The sequence below is a fragment of the Ovis canadensis genome, chromosome 6, assembly GCF_042477335.2.
Source record: "Ovis canadensis isolate MfBH-ARS-UI-01 breed Bighorn chromosome 6, ARS-UI_OviCan_v2, whole genome shotgun sequence".
Lineage (NCBI taxonomy): Eukaryota > Metazoa > Chordata > Mammalia > Artiodactyla > Bovidae > Ovis > Ovis canadensis.
This window is the reverse complement of record NC_091250.1, coordinates 127,505,939-127,521,373: the sequence shown is the minus strand read 5'-3', so window position 1 is coordinate 127,521,373 and position 15,435 is coordinate 127,505,939. Positions and strand designations below refer to the sequence as shown.

Sequence of the window (15,435 nt, the reverse complement as noted above, 5' to 3'; positions counted from 1 at the left end):
TGAGCTGTTCTTTCAGATCCTAAAACCCTCACCAATGGGAGATGCTAATTACTTGATGATCCTGAGCCCATAGCCCAGGCCTCCTGGAGCCTAAAGACTGATAATGTGAATTATCGTCATGACACTGACCCGTCATGTCACCATCAACGGATCAGAGACTCGTGCACAAGCTGGCCACATACTCTGCGACCCCCACCCCATCCCCGCCCCTCACCTGGCCTGTAAGATTCCTTGGCTGAGACCATGGGGAGTTCTGGCTTTTTGAGCCCTACCTGTCCTGGACTCTTTGTCTGGCATATTACAACAAATGCTGCGCTTTCCTTCACCACAACTTGGGGTCAATAGATTGGCTTTACTGCCTGTGGGTGAGCAGACCCAACTTTGGTGCAGAAACAAACCTGGGCCATGGACAGGCAGCTGAAGGGGACTTAGTGGAGGGCAGTCTTGTGGGACTGAGCCCATAACCTGTGGAATCTGACACCGTTTCCAGGTAGGAAGTGCCGGGGCCAGCGTAAGGAACTCCGCCCTTGGCAAAGGTCATGAGGAAGGAGGCTTTGGCATAGGCAAAGGCGTGATCAAGCCTCAGGAAACCCCCTGTTCCCAAGCATCTACCCCCAAACCAAAGTACTTTATGGGGGGGCTCTCCCTCATAACCATTTCTCTCGGAGAAGGAGTTAACTTGCAGCTCCAAGTTAATAAAAATTCCTGGGCATGACAAGAGTGTTTCAACTTACGAACTCTGAAGGTTATCTAGCCTGCCTGTATAGGTTCATCTGGCCACATGTGATTGTTTACAACCCCCCAACTGTGAGAGGCATGAGATGTTTTAGACTGACTAAAGGCAAATTCTTTTGTGAAGTTAGAAATTATCAGTATAGTGGGTTGATTAGGAATTATATTGGTGAAGGGTTTTTTCATTTGTTGTGTCAATAATTGCTGCTAATTCCCTGCCCTGGGTGGGACAAGGATGTCTCAGGTCAAACCTCTCTGCTGACAGACTAGCTTGTGTGACAGGATTATCCATACTTCTGCCACTATGCACATGATTGTTTACTACCTCTTAACCATAAACAGCACAGAGAGTTTTGGAGTATTTTGAGAGTCTTAATTAGCATAGGGCTTTTCTCATTGTTGAGTCAATGATTGCCGCCAGGCCTCCATATCCTTAGGCACCTGGGAATATATTAATCAATGTATTTGGAATATAGAAAAGGAAATATAGTAGTTTTTAAGGTTAGCAATACTATACTTTTTGAGTTAATGAATTTTCTCTTTTGATATAGATCACTGTACTTTGTTATAAATCACTGTGTCCTTGCTATGTAAAAATGTAACTTTATCACTATCTTAAGACCTAATAGATCTTAAGGGGAACATTGGTGAAAGAATTTTCATTTGTTGGACTGATGTTTGCTGCTAAATCTCCATATTCCCTGCCTTTATAATGAATATAACTAACATATAGGAGAAATAAGTATTAACCTTTAAGATTGATCATGTTAACCTTGGGTTAAATAAATTCCTTTCTTGATTGTAACTCACTACACCCTCACCCTATAGGAATGTAACTTTATTTGGAGGGTGGTGCCTGGTTTAGAAAAAAACACCCTTGGAAAAAATAAGTTTTTTTGGTTATCAGAAAGAAAGGGTCATAAATGTCAGCAGGCCTCATGATGATGTAAACCCCCTAAGACCTTTTTATGTGAAGCACCTGATTTTGATAAAGGTCAGGACTGCTGACCCCCTCGTGACTCTGTATTCATCCCTATGTGTAACAAAAGGTATATAAGCAAACCTAAAAATAAAAGAAATGGGATCAGTTTCTGGAAAGACTGATTCCCCCATGTCCTTCTTTCTTGCTCCCCGTTTTTCTGGCTGAATTTCCACCTGGAGCATGGATGCTATTCCATGTAAACCAAGTTATCCAGCCTCTTTTCCTCCACTAATTTTCCTACTACACTATCCGTTTCTAATCTCTCTATATATCTGTAATTAAATATGTATTTTTCCAAGGACGCCGACTCCATCCCCACCTTCGAATCACCCTGGATCCACCAGGGCTGGACCCCGGCAAGGAAGGATCTGAATTGAATTGAATTGTAGGACACGCAGCTACTATCAGAAAATTGCTTGGTGTGGGGGAAAAAAATCCACATATTTGACAACCAGGAGCATCAGAAGTGTTCTGTGTGGATTGTGGTTGTTCAGTTGTTCAATCACGTCTGACTCTTTGCGACTTCATGGACTGCAGCCTGCCAGGCTTCCCTGTTGTCCTTCACTATCTCACTATCTCCTGGGGTTTGTTCAAACTCATGTTCATTGAGTCGGTGATGCCATTCAACCATCTCATCGTCTGTTGCCCCTTCTTCTCCTGCCCTCAATCTTTCCCAGCATCAGGGTCTTTTCCAAATGTCAGCTCTTTACATCAAGTGGCCAAAGTATTGGAACTTCAGCATCAGTCCTTCCAGTGAATATTCAGGGTTAATTTCCTTGCAAGGTTGATCTCCTTGCAGTCCAAGGGACTCTCAGGAGTCTTCACAGGAGCACCACAATTTGAAAGCATCAATTCTTTGGTGCTAAACCTTCTTTATGGCCCAACTCTCACATCCATACATGACTACTGGAAAAAACCACAGCTTTGACTGTACAGACCTTTGTTGGCAAAATGATGCATCTGCCTTTTAATATGCTGTCTAGGTTTGTTATAGTTCTCCTTCCAAAACTGGGACTTTCCTGGTGGTTAAGACAGTTCAGAATCTGCCTGCAATGCAGAACACCTGGGTTCAATTCCTGAGTCAGAAAAATCCCCTGGAGAAGGGAATGGCTACTCATTTCAGTATTCTTTCCTGGAAAATTCCACCGACAGAGGAGCCTGGTGGCGTACAGACCATGCCATATTTCAGAGCCTCTCGCCCTCTAAGATGGTCCACACTGTCTATGGAATGTGTTTCTCCCTGAGTAAATCTGCTTTAAATCTGCTCTAACTTTACTTCGGCTCAATCTGGAAGTGTTTTGTGCATGAAGCCAAGGACCCACATTTGGCGGTCCACCCCAAGGACTCACCTGAGATCTGGGACATGACCATCCTTTGGGTCCCAGTTTCCTGTGATATCTTAATTAGGGGATCGTGAAACCGGGATCCTCTCTTAGAATGCTTTCTCTGGCACCTCTGTAGAATTTAGGCTGGGTGGAGGTGGATCACCAATTGTTTGAAATCAGCATTTTAACATGTCAAAAGCCTAGAATCTGCAGTCAAATGATTCTGCTCTCAATTGTCCAATACAGCCTCCTGTGTTCAAAAACAGGAGCATGTGTCCCTTGGACAGCAAAGAGATCAAACCAGTCAATCCTAAAGGAAATTAACCCTGAACACTCATTGGAAAGACGGATGCTGAAGCTGAAGCTCCAATATTTTGTCCATCTGTTGCAAAGAGCCAACTCATTGGAGAAGACCCTGATGCTAGGAAAGATTGAGGGCAGGACGAGAAGGGAACGACAGAAGATGGGATGGTTGGATGGCATCACCAACTCCATGGGCATGCATTTGAGCAAACTCTGGGAGACTGTGAAGGACAGAGGAGCCTGGCAGGCTGCAGTCCATGGGGTCACAAAGAGTCAGATGCTACTTAGCAACTAGGACAACAAATGTGTTTGAATCTACGTAGAGAAAAATCTGTTATGGTGCATATAGTATGAGAGAAGACCCATGTTGCCTTTTACGTTAATCTTCTGTATCATTCAAAGTTTTTCAAGGGAGCCATTGTCCTTGTTTTTGTGTTCAGAAAAAAGTAATGTTATTATTATTTTTTAATAAATCCCTTTCTTTTCCATGGAGCTCAAAATGACAGCATCTAATGAAGTCACAGACCAGAGTGCTGTGAGAGACTGTGCAAATCCACTGGTTACCCAGGCAACCCAAAGGCAGTGGATGCTGTGTTCTCCGAGCCCGGCCTGATAGATGCCCTTGGCCGGGTTTCCACGGGATTAGCCTGAGGAGCCAGCTGGCCCTGAGACAAGCTGAACTGCAAGTCAGGAGGGTCTTTCTTTTCCTTTCTAGGAACCCCAAATCCTTAGGCCTCTTGTCATGCTCCCTGCTGCTCCCCTCACCCACACTAGAGTAGACCACACATTTCATGTTTCATTGAAGTAGAGCATAAATATGCCTTTCAAATACAGCAGTGTGTACATGTCAAACCCCAACTCCATAACTATCCCTTCTCCCCATCCCCCCGCCCCCCAAGCATAAGTTTAATCTCTAAGTGTGTGAATCTGTTTTTGTTCTGTAAATAATTTCCTTCCTATTGTGTTCTTTTTAGATTCCGCATATGAGGGATGCGCTATGATATCTATTTAAAATGGACAGCCAGCCAGAGCCGGCCGTGCAGCACAGAGAACGCTGCCCAGTGTCACACGGCCACCTGGATGGGAGGGACAATGGACACAGGTGTATGTAGGGCTGAGTCCCTTCACTGTCCACCAGAAACTGTCACAACATTGTTCATTGGCTTTGAGCAGCCGCTTCAGTCGTCTCTGACTCTCTGCGACCCCGCGGGTCATAGTCTGCCAGGCTCTTCTGTCCATGAGTTTTCCCAGGCTGTCCCTGAGTTTCCAAGAATGCTGGAGTGGGTTGCCGTTTCCTCCTCCAGGGGATCTTCCCGACTCAAGGATCAAACTCACTTCTCCTGCATTGCAGGCAGATTCTTTACCCCTGAGCCACCAGGGAATCGGCTTATACTCTGATGCCAAACAAAAAAGCTTTTTTAAAAAAAAAAAAATGAAGAAAAGCGATACACGATGCTTGTAATCTTCCCTTGTACCATACCTGATCTCCTACGACAAAATTTACATTAAAAGCAAATCAATGAATCACCCACCCTGTGTTTTCTTCTCTGAAGCCAGTTCATTCACAACTCTACTGTCTCAATGAAGCCACACGTGAAGCGTCCACTTCACCCAGCTGAGGCTGAGCCAGGGAGGAGATGATGCATGTCTTCAGAAAAAACCACAGGCCCAGTGATGACAAGACAGGGCAGATGGACCATGTCAGGAAGATTCACAGGGGCTGGGGCAGCAAAGAGCAACCAAGGCCCTGGTGGCAGAGGAACCAGAGGGCTCAGAAGGTTGTCGGTAGGAAGAGATTTTCCTCTACCCTTCTAGATGCTTCTGGTCAGACTAAAAACTGAATCAATGTGAGACGGAGTAAGGGGAGACAATCAAACAGAAGTTTAGTATACATCCTTGGTGGCTCAGATGGTAAAGCGTCTGCCTGCAATGCAGAAGGCCCAGGTCGATCCCTGGGTCAGGAAGATCCCCTGGAGCTGGAAATGGCAACTGACTCCAGTATCCTTGCCTGGAGAATCCCATGGTCAGAGGAGCCTGATAGGTTACAGTCCGTGGGATCGCAAAGAGTTGGACACGACTAAGCAATTTCACTTTCTATAATATACATGGGAGAGATCCAGAAAAACTAAGGCACTCACCGAAATAATTGAAGGCATCACTTTAAATAACATCTTCAGCTAAAGATGAAAGAGGATGTGGGGGATAGTGGTTGGGAACCACAAAGGGTAAAAATGCAATTCACATGAATAGCCAAGCAAATGTCTGGTAAACACATATTTGCTGGGTCACACAGAGACAGTGGGTCACAGAGTGGGCTCTGATCACTAAGCCCTGCTGAGTTCCCCCAGCCCCACCGAGCCCAGATCTTTGCAGATATCTCTGGCGATAGCTCTATTCTAGGGAACTCCCTCCATCTAAACTCTTTTAGGCAGTTAGGAGGAATTTCAAGGTTTCTTTCCGACTCTTCTGGGTCTTGATTCTTTTCAGCTCAAAATAATCCACATGCCAAAGAGACATTTCAGGGAGGAAAGTTTTGCCCCCTACAAGGTGATGCTTAAGGTGTATGCGTGCGTGCTCAGCCCCTCAGTTGTGTCCGACTCTTTGCGACCCCATGGACCATAGCCCACCAGGCTCCTCCTTCCATGGGACTTTCCAAGCAAGAATACAGGAGTGGGTTGCCATTCCCTTCTCCAGAGGATCTACCTGACCCAGGGATTGAACCCCTCTCTCCTGCCTTAGCAGGCAGATTCTTTACCGCCGAATCATCTGGGAAGCCCCAAGGCCTAAGGGGCTTAAAATCTGACAAAGAGATGGCAGAGCAGGAAGGAATATCAGCACAGAGAGACCAACCCATTCAAGATATATGGAGTGAAAGATATATGGCAAGTTCTTGGTCTGATGGTGCCCACTGGGTGAACGTGAAAGAAGTCACTCAGTTGTGCCTGACTCTTTGCAACCCATGGACTATACAGTCCATGGAATTCTCCAGGCCAGAATACTGGAGTGGGTATCCTTTCCCTTCTCCAGGGGATCTTCCCTCCAGGGGATCGAACCCAGGTCTCCTGCACTGCAGGCAGATTCTTTACCAGTTGAGCCTTGAGGGAAGCCCAGCTGGGCACAGCCTCTCTAAGACACTGACATCACTCTCATGATTCATAGCAGCGGCCACACCATACACATTCTACATCATTCCAGTTCTTCTTGGATTTTGTTTCTCTGCTATCTTTCTTGCCATACTCTGCTCACTTCACCCATTCTGAGCTTGACCTTGTTCCCAGCCCCCTCCACTCCCTGTCAAGCTGGCGTCCCATCACACCGTGGCCCCCAGAGGGTCCTGGATTGAAGGAAGGTATTCACTCTTCCACCTGGTGCCTGAGTGTCTGTTCGGCCTGGAAGTTGGAAAGCATGACCGGGAGCTTCAGGAGGCAAGGCTAACTGGTGTCCATGTTCTGAGTCAGGGCAGGCTAGGAAGTCACAATGGGTCCAACACATTAGGTCCGAAAAAGCTGTGGAGCAAATCTAGGATCAACAACAGAGAACAATCATTCACTCATGGGGATTTCTACTGAACATCTTTTTAAAATGCATTGTCTCACTCTTTCTGGTTGCTCTAGGTCTTCACTGCTGCGAGGTTTTCTCTAGTTGCGCAGGATGCGGTAACTCTGCACTGCAGGCCACAGGCTTCTCACTGTGGTGGCTTATTTGGTTGTGGAACACAGGCTCTAAGCTCCTGGGCTTCAGTAGTGGCAGTATTTGGGCTCAGTAGTTGAACACAGATTGAACCCATCAGGTCCCTGCATTGGCAGGCTGTTTTTTGTTTTGTTTTGTTTTTTTACTTTATTTTACTTTACAATACTGTATTGGTTTTGCCATACATTGACATGAATCCACCACGGGTGTACATGCGTTCCCAAACTTGAACCCCCCTCCCACCTCCCTCCCCATAACATCTCTCTGGGTCATCACCGTGCACTAGACCCAAGCAAGCTGTATCCTGCGTCGGACATAGACTGGCGATTCGATTCTCACATGATAGTATACCTGTTACAATGCCATTCTCCCAAATCATCCCACCCTCTCTCTCTCCCTCTGAGTCCAAAAGTCCGTTATACACATCTGTGTCTTTTTTGCTGTCTTGCATACAGGGTCGTCATTGCCATCTTTCTAAATTCCATATATATGTGTTAGTATACTGTATTGGTGTTTTTCTTTCTGGCTTACTTCACTCTGTATAATCGGCTCCAGTTTCATCCATCTCATCAGAACTGATTCAAATGAATTCTTTTTAACGGCTGAGTAATACTCCATTGTGTATATGTACCACAGCTTTCTTATCCATTCATCTGCTGATGGACATCTAGGTTGTTTCCATGTCCTGGCTATTATAAACAGTGCTGCGATGAACATTGGGGTACATGTGTCTCTTTCAATTCTGGTTTCCTCGGTGTGTATGCCCAGAAGTGGGATTGCTGGGTCATAAGGTAGTTCTATTTGCAATTTTTTAAGGAATCTCCACACTGTTCTCCATAGTGGCTGTACTAGTTTGCATTCCCACCAACAGTGTAGGAGGGTTCCCTTTTCTCCACACCCTCTCCAGCATTTATTGCTTGCAGATTTTTGGATTGTAGCCATTCTGACTGGTGTGAAGTGGTACCTCATTGTGGTTTTGATTTGCATTTCTCTAATAATGAGTGATGTTGAGCATCTTTTCATGTGTTTGTTAGCCATCCATACGTCTTATTTGGAGAAATGTCTATTTAGTTGTTTGGCCCATTTTTTGATTGGGTCGTTTATTTTTCTGGAATTGAGCTGCATAAGTTGCTTGTATATTTTTTGAGATTAGTTGTTTGTCAGTTGCTTCCTTTGCTATTATTTTCTCCCATTCAGAAGGCTGTCTTTTCACCTTGCTTATATTTTCCTTTGTTGTGCAGAAGCTTTTAATTTTAATTAGATCCCATTTGTTTATTTTTGCTTTTATTTCCAGAATTCTGGGAGGTGGATCATAGAGGATCCTGCTGTGATTTATGTCGGAGAGTGTTTTACCTATGTTCTCCTCTAGGAGTTTTATAGTTTCTGGTCTTACATTTAGATCTTTAATCCATTTTGAGTTTATTTTTGCGTATGGTGTTAGAAAGTGTTCTAGTTTCATTCTTTTACAAGTGGTTGACCAGTTTTCCCAGCACCACTTGTTAAAGAGATTGTCTTTACTCCATTGTATATTCTTGCCTCCTTTGTCAAAGATAAGGTGTCCATATGTGTGTGGCTTTATCTCTGGGCTTTCTGTTTTGTTCCATTGATCTATATGTCTGTCTTTGTGCCAGTACCATACTGTCTTGATGACTGTGGCTTTGTAGTAGAGCCTGAAGTCAGGCAAGTTGATTCTTCCAGTTCCATTCTTCTTTCTCAAGATTGCTTTGGCTATTCGAGGTTTTTTGTATTTCCATACAAATCTTGAAATTATTTGTTCTAGTTCTGTGAAAAATATGGCTGGTAGCTTGATAGGGATTGCATTGAATTTGTAAATTGCTTTGGGTAGTATACTCATTTTCACTATATTGATTCTTCCAATCCATGAACATGGTATATTTCTCCATCTATCAGTGTCCTCTTTGATTTCTTTCATCAGTGTTTTATAGTTTTCTATATAAAGGTCTTTAGTTTCTTTAGGTAGATATATTCCTAAGTATTTTATTCTTTTCGTTGCAATGGTGAATGGAATTGTTTCCTTAATTTCTTTTTCTACTTTCTCATTATTAGTGTATAGGAATGCAAGGGATTTCTGTGTGTTGATTTTATATCCTGCAACTTTACTATATTCATTGATGAGCTCTAGTAATTTTCTGGTGGAGTCTTTAGGGTTTTCTATGTAGAGGATCATGTCATCTGCAAACAGTGAGAGTTTTACTTCTTCTTTTCCAATTTGGATTTCTTTTATTTCTTTTTCTGCTCTGATTGCTGTGGCCAAAACTTCCAGAACTATGTTGAATAGTAGCGGTGAAAGTGGGCACCCTTGTCTTGTTCCTGACTTTAGGGGAAATGCTTTCAATTTTTCACCATTGAGGATAATGTTTGCTGTGGGTTTGTCATATATAGCTTTTATTATGTTGAGGTATGTTCCTTCTATTCCTGCTTTCTGGAGCGTTTTTATCATAAATGGATGTTGAATTTTGTCAAAGGCCTTCTCTGCATCTATTGAGATAATCATATGGCTTTTATTTTTCAATTTGTTAATGTGGTGAATTACATTGATTGATTTGTGGATATTGAAGAATCCTTGCATCCCTGGGATAAAGCCCACTTGGTCATGGTGTATGATCTTTTTAATGTGTTGTTGGATTCTGATTGCTAGAATTTTGTTGAGGATTTTTGCATCTATGTTCATCAGTGATATTGGCCAGTAGTTTTCTTTTAAAAATATGGAACGCTTCACGAATTTGTGTGTCATCCTTGCACAGGGGCCATGCTAATCTTCTTTGTATCGTTCCAATTTTAGTATATGTGCTGCCGAAGTGAGCACTGGCAGGCTGTTCTTATCCACTGTTCAGTTCAGTTCAGTTCAGTTCAGTCGCTCAGTCGTGTCCAACTCTGTGGCCCCATGAACTGCAGCACATCAGGCCTCCCTGTCCATCACCAACCCAAACCTATTTCCATTGAGTTGGCAATGCCATCCAACCATCTCATCCTCTCTCGTCCCCTTCTCCTCCCATCTTCAATCTTCCCCAACATCAGGGTCTTTTCAAATGAGTCACTTCTTCACATGAGGTGGCCAAAGTACTGGAGCTTCAGCTTCAGCATCAGTCCTTCCAATGACTATTCAGGACTGATCTCCTTTAGGATGGACTGGTTGGATCTCCTTCCAGTCCAAGGGACTCTCAAGAGTCTTCTCCAACACCACAGTTCAAAAGCATCAATTCTTCGGCACTCAGCTTTCTTTATAGTCCAACTCTAACATCCATACATGATTACTGGAAAAACCATAGCCTTGACTAGACAGACCTTTGTTGACAAAGTAATGTCTCTGCTTTTTAATATGCTATCTAGGTTGGTCATGACTTTCCTTCTAAGGAGTAAGCACCTTTTAATTTCATGGCTGCAAGCCATTGTACCACCAGGGAAATCCTACTGAGCACCTTTTACTTGTTAAGCACTGGGCCAGAGGCTGAAGATACAATGAACAGAGTTAACCCCATCGCTCCATGGCTGCTGTTGCTAAAGCTAGTGGTTTTCCTGATTAGAGCATCTGGTGTCTGCTCTGATTGGTCAGGCCTGTGACACAGTGATGGCTAATTATTTTTCATGTCACCTCTGGTCCCTGGCTGGCTTCCCTGTTAGCTCAGCTGGTAAAGAATCTGCCTGCAATGTGGGAGACCTGGGTTCTATTTCTGGGCTGGGAAGATTCACTGGAGGAGGGCATGGCAACCCACTGTAATATTCTTGCCTAGAGAATCCCCATGGACAGAGGAGGCTGGTGAGCTACAGTCCATGGGGTCGCAAAGAGTCGGACATGACTCAGCAACTAAGCACAGGCCTTGTGAGAGGGCAGATACAGATGTTAAGCAATATTGATAGTGATAAATGTATAATTACAAACTGAAATAAGGAAAAGAACTTGGAACTTGACCTAGGCTGGGAACGGTGGTCAGGGAAAGCTTCGGGGAGTAAGCAAGCCTTGAGCTGAGATCCAAATGGTGGGCAGGAGATAACTGGCAAAGACGTGGAGCAGAGGCTTAGAGACGTGGAGCGGAGGCTTAGAGCATTGTGAGCACAAAGGGAGACCCAGACCGCTCTGTGGCTGGAGTTTGGTTGAATCTTCTAAGGAGAAGGGGTAAAATGCAGGATTGATGAGCTGTGAAGTGTTCTGAGTTGACTTGGGCATCAGTGCCTGCTGTGGTCTAAATGTTTGTGTGCCCCCACCCCCAGACTCATTCCCAAAACATTAAAATCCTAATGCCTGAAGTGATGGTTTGGGGACATGTAAACCTTGAAGGTGGAGTCCCAATACATGAGATTAGTGTCTACAAAAGAGACTCCAGAGAGAGCCTGAGCTCCTCCTTCCATGTGAGGGCACAGCAGGGGTCCACTGGCTTATCTCCCAGGATGAGGACCCTCACCAGAATGTGACTTTTCTGGCACCTTGATCTTGGGCTTCTCAGCCTCCAGCACTATAAGAAATAAACTTCTGCTGTTTTTAAGTTACCCAGTGTGGTACTGTGGTAAAGAACCCAGCTGTCAATGCAGGAGACCTAGGAGATGCAGCTTCGATCCCTGGGTCAGGAAGATCTGCTGGAGGAGGAAATGGCAGCCCGCTCCAGTGTTCTTGCCTGGAGAATCCCAAGGACAGGATCCTGGTGGGCTACAGTCCACAGGATCGCAAAGAGTTGGGTATGACTGAAGCGACTTAGCACGCACCCAGTCTGTAGTGTTTAGTTATAGCAGAAGCCAAAATGGACTAAGACAGTAATCTTTCTTATCCACAGGGGAGGGACAAGAGAGTTAGAGAGATTCATTTAAGAAGAGATGGTGGTTCAAGGCACGAGCAGCTGAAGTGTAAAGTGATGGACTTGGTGCCGCTGTCCCCACTGCAGGTTGGATAGAGTGCACAGCAAGAGGCAGCGGGAAGTGGCCTGGGCCCGACAAGCCAGTCCATCCAAGTCTGGCCACGCTGCCGAGAGCTGCCGTTCCACGTAAGAATCCCCACCTTCTTCACTGAGATACCTCATAAGCAATGGGAGAGGATTTTAGGGTAAAAGGGATACAGGTGTATGTACAGCTAAGTCCCTTCACTGTTTACCTGAAACTATCGTAACATTGTTAATCAGCTGTACCCCATTTCAAAATAAAAAGTTAAAAAAAAAAATAGCAACCTCATGTGCAGACATGGTGAGCCAAGACATCTCTCCCCTTCGCCTCTGGCTGGGGAGGGCTTCAGTTAGAGTTGGGAGCTTGTCAGTTGGGATTCTCAACTGCAAACAACAGAACCACTCCAGCTTAAGCAGAAAGCACTCATATTAATAGAATCTCCAGGAAAGCCAGAGGATGGCGCTTCCAGACTATGCCATCCTGGTGGTGGTGGTGGTTTGGCCGCCAAGTAGTGTCTGACTCTTTGCGACTCCAAGGACTGTAGCCTGCTGGGCTCCTCTGTCCATGGGATTCTCCAGGCAAGAATGCCAGAGTGGGTTGCCATTTCCCTCTCCAGGGGATCTTCCCAACCTGGGAATCAAACCCAGGTCTCCTGCTTTTGCACACAGATTCTTTCCCAACTGAACTACCAGGGAAGCAACCTGGAACCACACCCAAATTAGCAATGTCTATCCACCCAGCAGAGCCATTGAGCTCAGTCACAGCAACCTGCATCACCCAAGACACTCTATCATCTGTTTCTTACATATTAACAGGGCCATCTTAGACAGACCAGGACCCACTTTGTCTTGGAACGCTTTACTTTCACTCAGGGCCAGCTACATAATTCGCAGGTCCCAGTGAAAAATTAAAGTGCTGAGCTCCTTGCCCAAAAAATTAAGAATTTAAAGACAGAGGAATTAGACCAAGCATGGGCCTCTCTGAGCATGGGTCCTTGTGTAACTTCATGGATCACAATGTCTGCCTCTTTTTCCTCTGGGTTGACCAGATTTATGTTGTTTGGACACTTGTCTAACATGGTGGGAAGAGGTGGTAACTCAAGTGATAATCCTCAATAATAAGATAACTGGTAAGGTCTGGATCCATCTGGAAACCTATCAGAGCTCATTGGGTGGGGAAGGGAGGTATCATAAAATTCTGGGACCTACACAAGAAGGACAAAGGATGAATTCCAAAGCTGAACTAGGAACAGAAGCTGCTTTGGCAAGCTTGCTCTCTTCATAATGCTGGACTTCTTGTCTCAGGATGCGGTTGTTATGGTGAGTGAACTGGGACAGAAGTGTGAAACACTACAGAGAGGTTTTTCTTCCTTCTTTCTTTCCTTTTGTCTCTTTCTTCTAGAAAACTTTGGTCAAATGTATTCTCCGGAGCTAAAGTGAGACATCCATAACCCGGTATTTCATGACAAAGGATACATGCATTCAACATTTCTATAAAAAGAAAAAAAACACCCCAAGATTCAACCATCCATACCAGGCTTCTCCAAAACCCATGGGGCCTCAGCTAGGGAAAGCATAACAGCACCTTGATGCTGGTAATACTGCATGCTCATCTGCGCACCTGGAAGGATTCGATCTGTAAGACTAACTCCCACCTACAGGGCTCAGGGGGTCTGAATAGGGGTCCAACAACGTCCGCTCTGGGAAGGAGTGATAGAAAGGATGTTACCCTGACTCGTGTCCTTAAGTGTGCTGAGCTGAGGAGGACAGATGCAAGTATAGAAAAAAGGGGAGCCCGGTTTGAGACAAGAGAGTCAAAGTGTAATGAAGAGGCCAAAACATAAATGGCAGGTGGAGTATAGGGCTGGAGATCTAAGACTGAGAAAGTGGAAAGAGGAAGCGGGAGTGAGTCCAGAGGTCTCCAGAACAGAATCCGAGTTGTGGTTGTTGTGGTTTTTAACATTCCTGGGGACTCATTTAGTGCAGCAGATGGGAAGGCACCCCAAGTCTAGAGTCAGTCCACCTAGCTGTAACACTTCCCCTCCATGACTAACTGGGCGACCTTGAAAAAAGTGATTTAACCTTATCAAGCCTTGATTTTCTGCAAAGATTAGACAGTAACGAGGATGAGACAGTATGAGATAGTAATGAGGAGAGTAATGAGAAGTACATGAATTATTCAAGTAGATAACAATGACTGGTTTTTGGTAGGAATTCAAGAAATACTGGGCGGTGATGGTGATGATATTGAAGTTTACAAAGATGGTGATGATGATGGTCATAAAGGTGACTGATATTGATGGTCAAGGAACCTGGCCTCTCCTGAACCCTGGAGTGAGCACCATGGGGAGGGGTGGATGAGCGTGTGGACCCCACAAGAGGGGTAGTGGTGGGCGATGAGGAGCAACCAGGGGAGGAAGAGACGGGCAGCACGGGGAGCTAACGAGGAGACCTGTGCTCACTGCCAGCGAGACACGCCCAGGGCAGCATCTCAGCTGCTCTCTGGAGAAGCACAAGGTTGAACTGGAAATACATGTTATACACAATGACCACCAGACTCTGGGCAAGTGTTTACAAAGAGATGGAGTGAAGTCGGGAGGAAGAGAGAGCCCTGCTCTCAGATGAGCACATTTGAGGAACAGCTCTGCCTGAGATGGGCAATTCTTTTTCTCTCCGGAGGTTTACAGGAAATGACAGAAAGTGAAAGCTCCCATTACCACTTGTGGGCACCAGGGCACCAGATTACGCCAGTTCTCACATCTGAACCTCCCACACCCGACCTCTGTGAAAAAATAAGGAGCAAGAACAGAGAAGTGTCCGTGACAACTTCTGGTTTTGTTTTTGTCTTCTGGAAATGTGTGCTGCGTTGAATGACCATACACAGAAGGCAGGTTTAGTTTTCTTTTCCTGATTAGAAAAGGGGTGTGAGCTTATTAGAGAAAATTTGGAAAACACAAAAGGTCAAAAGTCAAGAATAGGCATCACTGAAAAGACCATTCTGCAGAGATTACTGCTCTGCATTTGGGCTTCTTTTCGATCCCTGGGTTGGGAAGATCCTCTGGAGGAGGAAATGGCAACCCACTCCAGTGTTCTTGCCTGGAGAATTCCAGACAGAGGAGCCTGCTAGGCTATAATCCATGCGGTTGCAAAGAGTCAGACATGACTGAGCGACTAACGCTTCCTTTCATTTATCTTGTGGTTCAGTTCCTAAGTAGTGCCTATCTGTGACCGTGGACTGCAGCCTGCCAGGCTTCCTTGTCTTTCACCATCTCCCGGAGTTTGCTCAAATTCATGTCGAGTCGGTGATGCCATCCAACCCTCTCATCCTCTGTCACCCCGTTCTCCTCCTGCCTTCGGTCTTTGCCAGCATCAGGGTCTTTTCCAATGAGTCGGCTCTTCACATCAGGTGGGCAAAGTATGGGAGCTTCCGCTTCTGCATCAGTCCTTCTAGCGAATATTCAGGACTGATTGGTCTGATTCGTTCATTTGAGCATGTCCAGGTAATACACACACA

General features: G+C 45.2%; 1 non-coding gene across 1 annotated transcript; it reads right to left on the bottom strand.

Moving 5' to 3' along the window:
* Nucleotides 1-9,752: 9,752 nt before the first annotated feature.
* Nucleotides 9,753-9,859, bottom strand: LOC138443054 (U6 spliceosomal RNA). The gene has a single exon (XR_011257980.1). It is a non-coding gene; the product is annotated as a U6 spliceosomal RNA (small nuclear RNA).
* Between the last annotated feature and the right edge of the window lie 5,576 nt (nt 9,860-15,435).